This window comes from Sus scrofa, chromosome 13, assembly GCF_054392235.1.
Source record: "Sus scrofa isolate SSC_HxYL_T2T_F1_AM1 chromosome 13, Sscrofa_HxYL_maternal_Yorkshire_Landrace_v2.0, whole genome shotgun sequence".
In the NCBI taxonomy this organism is placed as follows: domain Eukaryota; kingdom Metazoa; phylum Chordata; class Mammalia; order Artiodactyla; family Suidae; genus Sus; species Sus scrofa.
In genome coordinates this window covers 223,040,151-223,053,496 of record NC_139395.1, presented here as the reverse complement: position 1 = coordinate 223,053,496, position 13,346 = coordinate 223,040,151, and the positions used below count along the sequence as shown (strand labels likewise).

Below are 13,346 nucleotides of genomic sequence, written 5' to 3'. Positions count from 1 at the left end.
AGCACAGAGATCACGAAAATCGCCACGTGTCCACTTACCAAGGGTGACTCTGGTGGCAGCTCTTAAAACGGGAGAAAACCAAGCTTCCTGGCGCTGCCCTGCCTGCCTTTCCCCACCGCCCCACCCTCCCGGGCACTGGGAGGTGGGCACTCAGTCACAGGCTGACCACACGTGTGTGCAAACACCAGGGAACCCCTGGGTGGGGCCCTGCCCGGGGCAGCACACTGACCGCAGCCGGGGCCCGGGCACAGGGCACAGACTGCCCCTCCCAGCCTCGCACCCAGCAAGCTCGGCCCCACATGTCCAGTTTCCCTTTCTCAGGCTGCAGCGTGGCTTGAAGCCCTGGGCAACCAAAAGGAAAACTCTCCCTCTCCTACAGCAAGGGCTCCATCAGCAAGAAAGGCTGAGACGCATCAAGTGTCCTCCTTCTCACCGGTGATGTCGCCTTTGCCCAGAGCGGCCGCTCGGAGGGAGTCCGAAACGACCACACAGGTCCCACTCCTTCACGTGCAGGTGGGAAACCCATCTGCAACACGAACCCACAAAAGACAAAGAGGGAAAAGCCCGAGCGGACTCAGAAGATGCATTTTTGACCCTGATCTGCATTTGGCTGACTCAGCTCCGCGAGGACCACAAGCCAGCAGGCCTGACGGAGAGGCGGTCAGCTACCCCTCCCAAAGCCACTGACTCTGGATGGAAACAGCTTTTTTTTCCTTTCCCCATGAGGTTTCACTGATGGTCAAATAAATCTGAGCTGAGCTCTGAGACCCCAAATTCTCGCAGCTCTGAGCTCCTGCAGTTCACTGCTGTGACCCCACATCTGCCCGGGTCAGGTCTCAGCCTCGGCTCCCACGCCAGCGTTGACCTGCACTGAGCCAGGCTCCACTGTTCACTGCTTGTCCAGCTACTTCTCCCGAAGATGCTTTCATTTACAAAATCATCACACGAGGGTCCTTAGACATCGAGATAGCTCCTTAACGAAAACAAAGTTGAGCTGCATTCAGAAAGGAAAGGTGTCCCTCTAAAGCATCTCCCAGGAGGCCGCTAAGGTGACGGGGCCCTCGGGGCACCCCGAGGCAGACGCCCCTGTGTACAAACAGCAATCTCTCCTGCCGGTCACTCAGGGTGGATTCCTATCCTGGAAAGGCATCAAATCCAAAACGATCCAGACTGATAAACAGGCATGTGAGGACGTCGTTTCACTCAGCCCAGGAGGCGGGCAGGCACAGCAGCGGAGCGCCTGCGGCTCTGGAGCAGCCCGCCGGAGCCTGCCCTCCAGTGTCTGCGTGAACGCTGACGGCCAGCTCCCCCCACGCAGCGCTCCGCGCTGGCACCCGTGGCCACGCAGCTGCCACTCCCCTACCCCTCAGACGCCCCCCGGCCAGGAGCCCCTCCTAAGGCAGGAGCCTTCACTCCAAGAATAAAAAGTAACTTCTACACTTAGCCTGCAACCTGACCAATGTTTCCAGAGCCGCAGTGTTACCAGAGGGGCTAATTATCACCTGCTGAGTTATCTTTAGTCATTTTGATAAGCTCCAAACCTACAAACCTGGAAAATCAGTCCTTACCCAATGTAATTCAACAAACGCCGTCTAGTCCCTGAAGACTAAGGAAACGGAGAAGGGGCTCATCCAGACCCCGAGTCAGAACCCCTCCCGCCAGCCCCGATCCTGCCTCCTGCCCCGCCTTCCTCATCTCTTTCGGGAAAAGGGACGAGACACCTGTGCCAAGTCAAGCCTCCCACGGACCCAAAGCAGCCGCGGCGACGGGACTGCGCGGAGGTCCCAGGACAAGTCTTTGCTGACAACTGACTGAAGGACCCTGCAGCACTTAGACTTGTTATTTCACTCCTCGACCAAGAGCCTTGTAGGCAAGAGCAAACCTGCAGCACCCCCAGCCCAGCCACCGCCTTGGCATTCGAGGAGCTCCTCGCACAGAGACACAGCCAACCGTGAGAGGCGGGGCTGCGATTAAATGCCCAGGTTCCAAACCCCAGGAAATTCGTCTGTTTGCTCCCTTACCAAACAGCTCACAGGCTACGTTCCTTCCAGTTTTTAAATCCTTTGAGCCTCCTTTTTTCTTTTTCTTTTCTTTTTTTTTTTTTTTGGCTGCTTTTCTGAAACCTCCCAGCATTATTCAAAGTGTTCTCGCGGCTGTCACGACGCAGTTGTGCCTACTGCCTCTCCGTGACGGACGCCGTTGTGATGCAGGACAGGTCTCGGTGCCTACGTGTCGCCTCAAAGGGGTTAACAGAACAGCGCTATTTCAAGTTGAGGACTCCCTGTTTTCAACAGATTAATTTAGTATATTGCACTTTATGGTTTTAGAACAATTGTGAATGTTTTGTAAATGTTTCTGTTCTACAAAGAAAAGCACAGAAATCTGGAGATAACACAGACATATGGGGCATGAATATATGCCTGGTTCACCAAGAAGAACAGGGGCGGGGAGCGGGTACCTAGGAAGAAGCACACATCGTTGGAGGCAAGCGGCCTCGACAGGCGTCTCCTACCTACAGGAAAAGTTAGGAAATGTATTCATTCGCTGATCAGTGTCTCCTGCCTGCCGGGTATTGTTTTAGCCCTGAAGGTAAAGACAGAACGAGACCGCTGCCTTCGTGAAGCTGCCCCTCCACCGGGCGGGCTGACAAAAGGAAGAAGAGGTGGGCACAGGGGGTAAACTGGACAGAAGGGCTGGCAGGGCACATGGTGGGTGAGCAGGTGGGGGGGGAGCCCCCCAGACGGCAGGGAGCAAGGCCGGGCTGGAGGCGCAACCGGCGGGGACAGGGATGGCAGGAGAGGAGGCCTCCGAGATGGGTCAGTTACAGGTAAGGCTTGGATCTGGCTGCTGTGGGCAAGGCGGGGAGTTTGGGAGACGCTGCTCAGGTAAGCCAGGTAAGACGGGATGCAGGTGCTCCCCACAGTGGAGGCCTCCGAAGACTATCATCGGGAGTGACGGAGGTTAAACTGGCTCCCCCGGGACTGGCACACGCTACGAGTGTCGTCAGCAGACTGGGCTCCAGCTTTCCCGGGAAGCTATTGCGCTCTCCTAACGGCTCCTGAGCTGAAAACTGGGGCAGCGAAGCCTCTCCTCAGGCCCGTGTGGAAGGGCAGTTCTGCCCAAGAGAAGCGCCAACACACGTGTGCCTGTGCTTTTCAACACGTTCCGCGTCTTACGGCTCACACTCGTGTGTGTGTGTGTGTGTGTGTGTGTGTACGAGAGGGAACGCGCCCCACGCCACGCCCCGGGGGAGATGTGATGCCAGGTTCAAACCGAACCCAACGTAAAAGGATGCCGTCCGTGACCTCAGATCCCTGCGGAAGGGCACAGGCTTAGCTCCCAGCTCCCAGAGCCCTCCTGAGCCCTCCCGCTCCCCGCCCGCCTCCGAGACGCCGCCACTGTGGGAAGTAACGTCCTGTCCCGTCCATCAAAGCAAATCGTGGTGACTCCGTTTTGCTCTGGTTCCGGCTGAAAGGCCGTCCTGCGACCCCCTCCCCTTCCCTCTTCTCCCAGGAGCGATGCGTTTCACATGAGCCGACCGGGAAGACGGCGCGCCCCGACCGGACGGTGGGAAGGGGACGGGTCCACCACCTGGCGAGGGACCAGCAGGGGGGGCCTTCTCTTCTTGGCGCGCTTTTGGGCACCTGCGCCCTTCTGCAGACGCAAAGAGCCCCCGTGTTCACGTGTCTCATTTTCCACACTGACCATCCGAGCCATGCCCCCAACACCACCAAACCCGCCACCTCCACCCGCCCCCTGCCTTGCCCCCCAGCACCGCTCAGCTCTGTCTCGTCCCCGGGCTGCAGACCCTGCCCAGGCCCAGGAGGGCCTGCTCAGCAGGCACCCTCACCATCCCCTGGGCCCCCCACTAAGGCCCTGGCGAAGGCCGCTGGGCCCCTCAGCCACTCCCGTGAGCAGGGCTCCGGCGGGCCGTGCCTTCCCTGCAGTGTCACTGGCCCACTCCCGACCCGAAGCGCTCACTCTGCTTCAGGCCTCAGCGCAGCACTGGCTCAGGGCACCTTCCCAGAAGCCCACACCTCCACACCGGCCACCTGGCCCTGGGCCCCAGGGCGCCCCCCAGTCTGCGCGCAAGGGAACGCAGCCCACAGAGGCAGAGACCTCGCCTCCTCCTTCGTCCTCCCGAGCAGGCCCTCAGCAACGTCTGGGCAGGGAGGGCGGGAACCCAGAGCGAGGAGCCGGCCCCCACGGCCCACACCTGGAGGGACGGGGCCAGGGGCCCGCGGGGCCTCTTACCTTTCATCCTATTGACCCAACCGCTGAGAAGGCCGATTTTCAAATTCCCAACCTAAGAAAAATCAAATAACCACAAGCAAACCGACATGCGAGGAAGACTCCTGACCACTTTAACAGGCAACTTTCAGTGGCTGCTGCTGCCCCAGAGGCAATTAAACCACAGGGGCCCAAAGCAACGCCACCGGCCTCCCAGGAGCTGGGCTGGCCGTCCTGGATGCAAAATGGACCTCCCCCTCGAGAGCTTTAAGACAGACACAGCACAGGTCAGAAGCCAACCTGGTCAGTCCTCTGAGAGCTACGGAAGTTGCCAAATAAAGGCACCCACTTCTAGTTAAGCTGATAATACTTCTAGAGACAAGTGAATTTTTAAGAAGAAACGCCATTTCCGCATTATCTTTCTGTAAGGGCGCCTCAAGGCGTATTTGGCACCATAAGCTGATGAGAAACTAGACCAGGGTCCTACAAAACAATTCCCAATTCAGACCCTCTTGTCAAAGGGACAGCATGTCTTAGAAAGAGTATCTTCATCTTCTTTGCTTTTTTAGGGCCGCACCTGCGGCACATGGAAGCTCCCAGGCTAGGGGTCGAGCCAGAGCTGCAGCTGCCAGCCGACACCACAGCCACAGCAACACGAGATCCAAGCCACATCTGCGACCTACACCACAGCTCACAGCAATGCTGGATCCTTAACCCACTGAGCAAGGCCAGGGATCGAACCCGCATCCCCGTGGATCCTAGTCAGGCTCGTTACTGCTGAGCCACAACGGGAACTCCCACAAGAGATATCTTCTAAGCACGTCCAGGCCTGTGCGCAGAAGTCGTGCCTGGCTCCGGGAGCTGAATGGCACCTGCTGCCCTGGCCTTGCCCTCAAGCCTTCTCAAGGACGGCCCAGCAGCCCCCTCCCAAGGCCTCAGAACTCTGTCCTGTGCTGGACCAGCCCAGAACACACTACTGTCGCTCACCTTAAAAAACAGGTTCCCTGAGCCCACAATCCTCCAGCTGCTGCCCCCGACCTGTCCCCCCAGAGAGTCTTCTCTGCCTCCTCACGCACACCCTGCCCTCCCCACCCCGCGGCCGGCCACCACCTTCTGTCACGTCCAAGAGCTCCCTCTGCCCCGGATTCCAGGCCACGAGGCCCCCCACTGTCCACACCCTTCCCTCCTCTGTGTCGATACCATGGCCCAGACTATGGTTTCAAACACCAGCAATAAGCAAGTGAGCCCCACATTCACATATTCGGCCCCAAAAGCTCTTCCAGAGCCCAACCTTGAATTTCCACTCAGAGCCAAAGGCCTCTGCGCTGAAGACTAACCACAAAGTTAACGACGCACAGCGTCTGGGGTGTGTCAGAGAAGCACTGCTCAGGCGCCTCGCGTGCTCCCGGTCTCGCCCCGCGGCCCCTGGAAGACAAAGTTGCGGCTCTTGTGCTGGTTCAGGCCGAGAGCAGGAAGCACGAGGGGCAGGCGCGCTGCATCTCCCGCCGCTCCGCCTGCGCGCACCGCTCCGAGGGTCCCAGGCTGCCCTCCGCCCCGACCCCGGCCCCTCCCAGGCCCCCAGCTCAGGCCAACAACCTGGGGTCCTCCCGGGATGTCCCAGCTCACAGGCTACAGAGGCCCCGACAGGCCCGCCTGCCAAACACGCCTCAGTTCCGCGGTTCTGAGACCGCGTCTCCCGTGTCGTCAGGACTCTGGATTCGGGTGGAGGCGCGTGTGGCCGGCCTCGGTGGTTCCTGCTGGAGGATGACCGACGGGGCAACGCGACCGTGCCCAGGCCAGGCGCGTCACTTAGGGCCTCTCCTCCACACCTGCCGGTGAGACCAAGAAGGCGTCCCAACCTGCAGATGGGGTGTCCTCCGCGGCGTGGACACACCCCGGGCAGCAGCGGTGCGGTCACGAGAAATGCCGGCTCAGCAAGTCAGAGACGACACGGTGCCCCGAGCCATGGGGCGGACTAGGAGGAACCGAATTGGAAGGATGAAGAAATTCTACAGTGACTCTGTAGAGCACAAAAGCGGCGTGATTTTACAGTCTGTGCTTAAAGTCCAAGCTCTCTCAGGGAGCGTAGGGATGTCAAGTTGGCAGCACGTCCCTGTCAACAGGACCAAAAAATAATGCTGCAACGTACAAGTGAAGCCAGGCCTGATCTCACCACCTCTGGCCTATGCCAGGCCCCAGAATGCCACTGTGGGCCCCTCCTGCCCACGGCAGGGGACAGAGAGAGTCCCCGGCACCCCGTCTCCCCACTGCGGCCTCTGTGCACCTGCTTTTCCCCACAGGTAATCCGCACGGCTAATGATGACGCTGGCCCCACAGACTATCACGAGAATTTAATCAATACAGGTGAAGGCCCTACACAGCCTGGTACATCACGAGCTCCCAATAAACACGGGCTGCATCAAGCCAGACAGTCTTTTCAAAGATGCATCATTTCACGTCAGTCTGTTGCTCAAAACTCTGCAAAGTCAACTGGGCTTTACAACCGGTCAACGAGGCAGGCAGGCCTCGTGGGGCTGCGATGACCAGCCTAACTTCCCTACCACAGCCTGGTGCTCCCACAGCGGCAGCCCCCGCCCCAGTCCCACTCCCAGCCACCCTCCCTCCCTCCCGCCCTCCAGGCCACACTGCGCTCCTGGCTACTATCAGCAGGGACAGGAAGCTAGGCCGCCAGCCCCTGCCCCTCCTCCTCCCGCTGGCCCAGACTTCCCGACCTGCTGGACGTCCTCCTGCACACGGGACTCTGGTTGGGATCCTGCACGCTCATCTCCCCATGATGTGAGCCCCACGAGGGCAGGGACTAGCCTGGCTGGGTTCAGCACCTAGAACAGTACCTGGCATGCAGTAAATACCTGCCGGGTGCCCTGGGAGCGAAACTAACCTGCCCTGGATGCCAGCAGAGTTCCACTGCAGGTCCAGCAAAAACACCAGCCCTCCCAGGCCCTCTCGGCCTGTCTTCATTTTAAATCCACCACAAACGGAAAACCCAGCTCGCTTTTTGGCACCTCCTAGAACACGCACACGCGTACAGAAGAGCAGCAGGCCGAACGGATCAGACCACCAAAACAGCGTGCTAACTGGGTCCGAGCAGTCTGGGACAACAGCTGTCAAGCCAGGCAGCACGGCCACGCCAGCGCCTCTTGGGGCCATGACACACTCCCAGCCACACAGCAAGCGAGACGCAACCTGGGGAAGCAACCACACTCTAGGAAGGAAAAAATCTTATTGACTTCAATGCGCGGTTCTTTTTTTCTTTTCTTTTCTTTTACTTATTTATTTTTGTCTTTTTGCCTTTTCTAGGGCCGCTCCCACGGCATATGGAGGCTCCCAGGCTAGGGGTCTAGTCGGAGCTGTAGCCACCAGCCTACACCACAACCACAGCAATGCCAGATCCGAGCCGCATCTGTAACCTACACCACAGCTCACAGCAACGCCGGATCCTTCAACCCACTGAGCAAGGGCAGGGACCGAACCCGCAACCTCATGGTTCCTAGTCGGATTCGTTAACCATTGCGCCACAACGGGAACTCCCAACACGCAGTTTTTAAATGGAATTCTTGCCATTGGCTTTTTCTACTTTAAACATTATGAACACGCTTTTTAAAGGATTTTTTTCTTAAGAGCAGCATTTTCTATCACACCAAGTTGTGTATCTGGAAATCTATGTTTGAGAAAATGGACACCAAAAACCGTCAAGTTTTCCGATGAAACTGGACCTTTCTAAGCTTTTCAGTTTCACGTTGAGATTGACAGTTTTTCTTAAACAAGTTTTTTATAGGCTGGTATAAGTTTTATAAATGGGTGAGTTCACCTCGGAACCTCCAAAGTGTGCTTTCTATCTCCCGCCTATTTCAATAAATTCCTTGGTCCTAAGCACTTACACAGCCCATCGCGGCATTCAAGGGAGTAAAACCTAGATCTTAAATAAACGTGACAGCTAAGGAATTTTGACGATTAGTAAAAAATGGTAAGTTCTGCTCGCATTCGTGTATTGAAAAATTCACTGCAGCACTGTTTCTTATAGTGAACATTAAAAACTATGTTAAAACGTCTGTAGAACTGTGTGTATGTTTTGATTATTGCTGGGACAGCATACTGTCAACTGGCCACAGCAGCTGGAGGGAACCCAGTGGCTAGGAATGCAGTGCAACAAAGCTTTCTTGTGTTTTTGCACCTTTTGTAGTGTCGCAAGCTTATACCTTCAAATTTATAGATAAAATTTTCAGTGGTATATCTTGTTGAATTTTATAACTGAAAGTGTCAATTTTATCTTCAAAGTGTAATGCTATGAGCCTGGGAACTTTCTTGAACGCTGCCTGTTTCGTTCAGCACTGTAGCCCAGGAGCCTCCACAAGGAGGGCCCAGCACAGCACCGATGGCCAAGTGTGTGCCAAAGCAGGTCGCCGGCTCGATTCGTCCGCCAGTCACACATCAGCTGAAAGGACGTCCCTGGTCCAGTCCAGGAGCAGCTGAAGTGCTGCCACGCGCGTCAATTCAGAGGAGCGAATGAGCCCAGGTGCCAAGAAGCATTTTGCGGAACCCGTGCGCCCCCTCCTCACCTCCAGCACCCACCCACCCATCATGCTCATCGGGAGCACGGTGCTTCTCGAAACACACGTGTCATTGAGTTCTCAGGGCCGGACCAGTTTTCTTTTCACCGATGCTCCCTGCAGAAAGGCCTCTTTTTTTTCCCTCCCCACTACAGCTTCAGATTTTGTGGAAGACGTAGCTGAATACACTCAGTCTCAGGCTCCTTCAGACCCCCAACAGGACACTAGTCAGAGCCCGAGCCGGCTGCTGCCTCCCCGTGGGCAGCGGGGGTGCCATCCGGCTCAGCAGGTCTCATCCAGAATTCATGAGCCCCACTGTGGGTGTCCCTGCAGAGGGAACCCTGTCCCTGAAGAGGCCCTGCAGGGAGGGCAGTGCATCTCACACCCAGGGGAAGGCTTCCAGCCACCCTTTGCCACGTCCTCCTCCCTCTGCCCTCCGGAAAACCCTCAGCAAGAAGAAGGGAGAGGAATCTCTGCCTCCAAGAAAAGATGGTAATCAGAAGTCACTTCCCAGGAACCGCTCTTAACACAACCCAGTGTTTTGGAAAATGCAGCTCTAGGTGGCATCTTTCAAAGGAATAAAACATATGGTAAATTTAAGAGAGAAGAAAGAGAACTGAATAAATACTTCTGTTCTCAAAACTTACTGATCAATCACCTGCATGAAGGCACCAAGAGTCAAGGAGCAAGTGTGACGCCAAACCACCTTCCCTCTGCTCTGAGAGCTGCTGACCGCTAACCGCTATGGCTTCTGTAATGGGGGGCTGGCGGGGGGGCTTATCAGGAGTAACAACCCAAACCTGCTGGCCAAAAATAGTAACTGCGAACCCAACACCGCACCCGCGCGTCTCGGCATGTAAATCGGAATGGGCCACATCTGAGGTTCTCCAGCCGGTAAACTGGGACTCCGACCCGGTTAAGCGTCCACGGCCCGCTCTGACACCTCCTCAGACCCAGTCACAACCGGTAATTTTCCTACTGCAGACCCGAGCACATCAGAAGGCACCTCGAGCCCCCAGGCGCCCCAGACTGTTCCGAATCGCTCCAGACGCTGGGTACCCGCGGGAACTTCCCCGCCCCTGGACGCCGGCGGCTCAGGGCATCCCACGCTGACACCGCGCCCTCGGGAGAGGACGCGGGGCCGTCCGCGGCCAGCCTCGGGTCTGCGCAGCGTGGAGCATCCCGCGCGGACACCGTGCCCTCCCGAAGGGTACGCGGAGGCCGTCCCGGGCGCAGCCTTGTCCGGGGCGCAGCGCATCTGGAGCAGAAGCGCCACTCCTGAGCAGGGGACAGGTCTGTTCCCCGCGCAGGCTCTCCTCCTGGGGGCGCAGCCTCCTCCTGGGGCGCAGTGTCCCCTCATCCTGGGGCGCAGTGTCCCCTTCCTCCCCGGGCTCGGTGTACTCGCCCCAGGGCGCAGCTTCACACTAGGGACGCAGCCTCCCTCCATCCCGGGCGCAATGCCCCCTCCGCCCCCGGGCGCAGTCCCCCCTCCACCCCCGGGCGCAATGCCCCCTCCATCCCCGGGCGCAGCCTCCCTCTCCCCGGCGCAGAGAATCCCGCGCAGATGCTGCGCCCCGGGGAGGAGACGGGGGGCCGTCCCGGGCGCAGCCTCCCCTCCCCCGGCGGCCCGCAGCCGCTCCGGACAGCGCCTGCGGACACCGCTCCGCGGGGCACGGGTCCCGCTCGAGCCGCACGCCCGGCGCGGCCTCACCACCTGCCCGGCGGCGCTTACATAAACGCGGCCGCGGCGGTGCCCGGCGGCGCTGCCAGGCGGCGTGGTCCGGCCGCGCGGTCCCGCCCGGCGGTCCGAGCCCGGCCGCCCCCGCCGCCCCCGCCGCCCCGCCTCACCTCGCCTCACCTCGCCTCACCGCGGGCCGCTGGGGTCCGCGACGCGCCGGGGCTGCGACCGCCCGTCCGCGGCGCTCCGCTCGGCCGCCCGGGGCTGCGGCGCGCTGGCCGTGGCCTGGCGCGGCCCCGAGCGCGCCCCCGAGCGCGGCCGGACCGGCCGCCGCCTCAGCCGCGCCTCAGCCTCCGCCCTCCGCCCTCGGCGTGGCTCCGCCCTCCCCACCGCCCCCGCCGCCGCCGGCCGCGCGCACGCCGGGGAGGGGGGGGGGGACGCCGCCACGCAGCTCGGGCGCGCGCGCGCACGCCTCCTCCAGCCCGGCCGGAGGTCCGCGGGGGGCCGGCCGCCCGGCCCGGGAGCGGCTGGGGAGGGGGAGCCCGGCAGGTGCACGGAGCCAGGAGACCCCGGCGCACGCACACCCGCCGGCGGCCTGCAGCGCGGGGCCCGGGCGAGGTGAGCGGGGTCCGCAGAGTCTCCGCGCTGGAGGGCGCACGGTGATGGGATGTGAAGGCGCATCCGGCCTGTGCGGGGCCGGCGCGCGTTGGGAGCAGAAAAGGGGGTCCCGGCTCCCAGACCGCGAGGAGAGCTCCTCGGTGGTATCGGAAGCAAGTCCACATTACCAGTTTACCTGGTGGCTGGGTTGATTGGTTTGCTGGTGCAGGCATTTCCAAGCTGGCTTCCAACCGTGCAGGAAGCTTACTTCTCTGTCTATATTTACTGCTTCTGCTACGGTTGTACCGAGAATGTTTACACACGGTCATAAGCGTTTGTGGAAATGCAGCATTTCGGAGACCCGGATAAGCATCTCAAGGCAGCTGTTCTACTCAGAACGGAACGTAGTTTGCTAGGGAAAACTAGCTATTGAACGAGGTGCCCAGAGCAGCCGGGCCTTGGGGGGCCTCAGGGGCGCAGAGAGCTGTGGCAGACAAGCCTGAGGCTCTCAACCCAAGATCGAGAGTGGGCTGGTGCCCAGGGAGGCTGCCTCCAAGGTCAAGTGCAACTGCTGTCCTTCTCAGCTGTGGGGCCTGAGGCCTCTCTCCCGACCTCTGTCTGTTTGCTCCTGCCTAAGACAGGGGAGAAAAGTCAGATGGGGACAAGAGACCCCAGGCTCCGTAATTGTTAGCTGCTGTCTGCTCGCGGGACAGAATCCAGTGCCCCTGAGGGCAGTGGCCTGGAGCCTAAATTAAGCACAGGGCAAGAGCTGCCGGGGGCCAGCCGTCTGCCTCAGGCTGCTCTCTGATGGGGAGAAAAACCTGCCTTAAGGGCCACCCCACCAAACAGCAAGCCCAGGCCCTCCCTGAGGGCTGAGTGCCAGGCACAGGGTCCAAAGGGGTGCCTGTCGACAACTGGAAGGAACAAGACTCCTGGAGTGCCCTCTAGGAATTCATCCTGGGTAAACCGAAAGCACAGGAGGATTTTTTTTTTTTTTTTTTTTTTTTTTGCTTTTTATTAGGGCCACACCCACAGCATATGGAAGTTCCCAGGCTAGGGGTTGAATTGGAGCTACAGCAGCCAGCCTGCGCCACAGCCACAGCAACACTAGATCCTTCACCCACTGCATCCTTAACCTACTGAGCGAGGCCAGGGATGGAACCTGCGTCCTCATGGATACTAGTTAGTTTCATTTCTGCTGAGCCCCGACAGGAACTCCCAGGACTTTATTTCTGTGCAACAAGCCACCCCAAAACTAACTGGCTTAAAGGAATCATTTCTTTACCATGATCCTGAGGGCAGCAGCTGAGACGGTCCGTCTCTGCTCCCTGAGGTGGACCCACAGGGACCACTCCCTGGGCCTCTGGCCGGGGCTGCTGCTTGTGCTGGCCTGGCTCGAGGGAAAGAATAGCTCGGTGCACAGGGCTCGTCCCGCCTCCGCAGGGTTTGCTGAGCTCCTGTTGGCTGGAGGAGGCAAAGGGCCCCCTGGGACGGTGACTGACCTTGAGGATTGGGCCCTGCAGGGAGCCCCGTGCCTGCCCTCCAGTCCGTGTGAATCTCAGCAGCAGCGGAGGGAGCAGTGCCGCTGAGACCATGGCCTTGACGCTGCTCCCGCTGCCTGGCCAGCCTCTTGGCTGCGCTGAGCCGGCCAGGAGCCACGGTCGCCCCGGCTCTTGTGCTGCACCCCCTGGGATGCCGTCATCGCCCTATCGCGGTGTCCTCCCTGGGCCGGAGAACGCACACAGAAGGTGCCTCTTCATGCTGAGGAGGAGGAGGCAGCTTTCGGGCCCCCGGGGCCTAGACTGGGAAGAGCCCTGGGGAGGTGGAGGCCCCTGAGAGGTCAAGTTCCTTGGCCTGGGATCCTGCAGTCTCCCGAGAAAAGCCATCCTCCCCACTCACCGTCCCCGTGGGACACGTGGGGGCCCAGGATGGGCCTGGGTCTCTACAGAGGCGCTGGCAGCTGTGACCGCACAGCCAGCTACTTCCTGGCCTTCAGTGGGAAGAGCAGCGTCCAGGCCTGAGCCCCTGCCCACCCCCCAGACCCCTGTTCTGTTGTTTATCTCACGCGTGCAAGTCGTGGCGATGAAATGGCACTTTGGAGTCTAGGGCAATGAAGACCATCTCAATCAGACACTCGCCAGTCGGGACCCAGCTGGTCCTTCGCCACCGCGTGGGTGGGGGGAGAATAGGCCCTGTGCAGGCGTGTGAGACCCCACGTACTGGGAGCCCGTGCTGGCGACAGCCAGTCCGCCAGCTGGACCAGACAGCGTGGC

At 59.8% G+C, this 13,346-nt stretch overlaps 1 protein-coding gene across 17 annotated transcripts in view; it reads right to left on the bottom strand.

The window, feature by feature from the left end:
• ADARB1 (adenosine deaminase RNA specific B1) overlaps positions 1 to 10,838 on the bottom strand; it is a 109,119-nt gene extending 98,281 nt beyond the window's left edge. For 15 of the 17 annotated variants that reach the window (XR_014823969.1, XR_014823968.1, XM_084989785.1 and 12 more), the window contains exon 1: positions 10,657 to 10,838. The gene's annotated coding sequence lies outside the window, so the exon portion shown is untranslated. Of the gene's footprint in view, positions 1 to 10,646 lie in introns of all 17 variants that reach the window. The other 2 variants (XM_084989793.1, XM_084989795.1) reach the window with 1 other exon arrangement.
• Between the last annotated feature and the right edge of the window lie 2,508 nt (positions 10,839 to 13,346).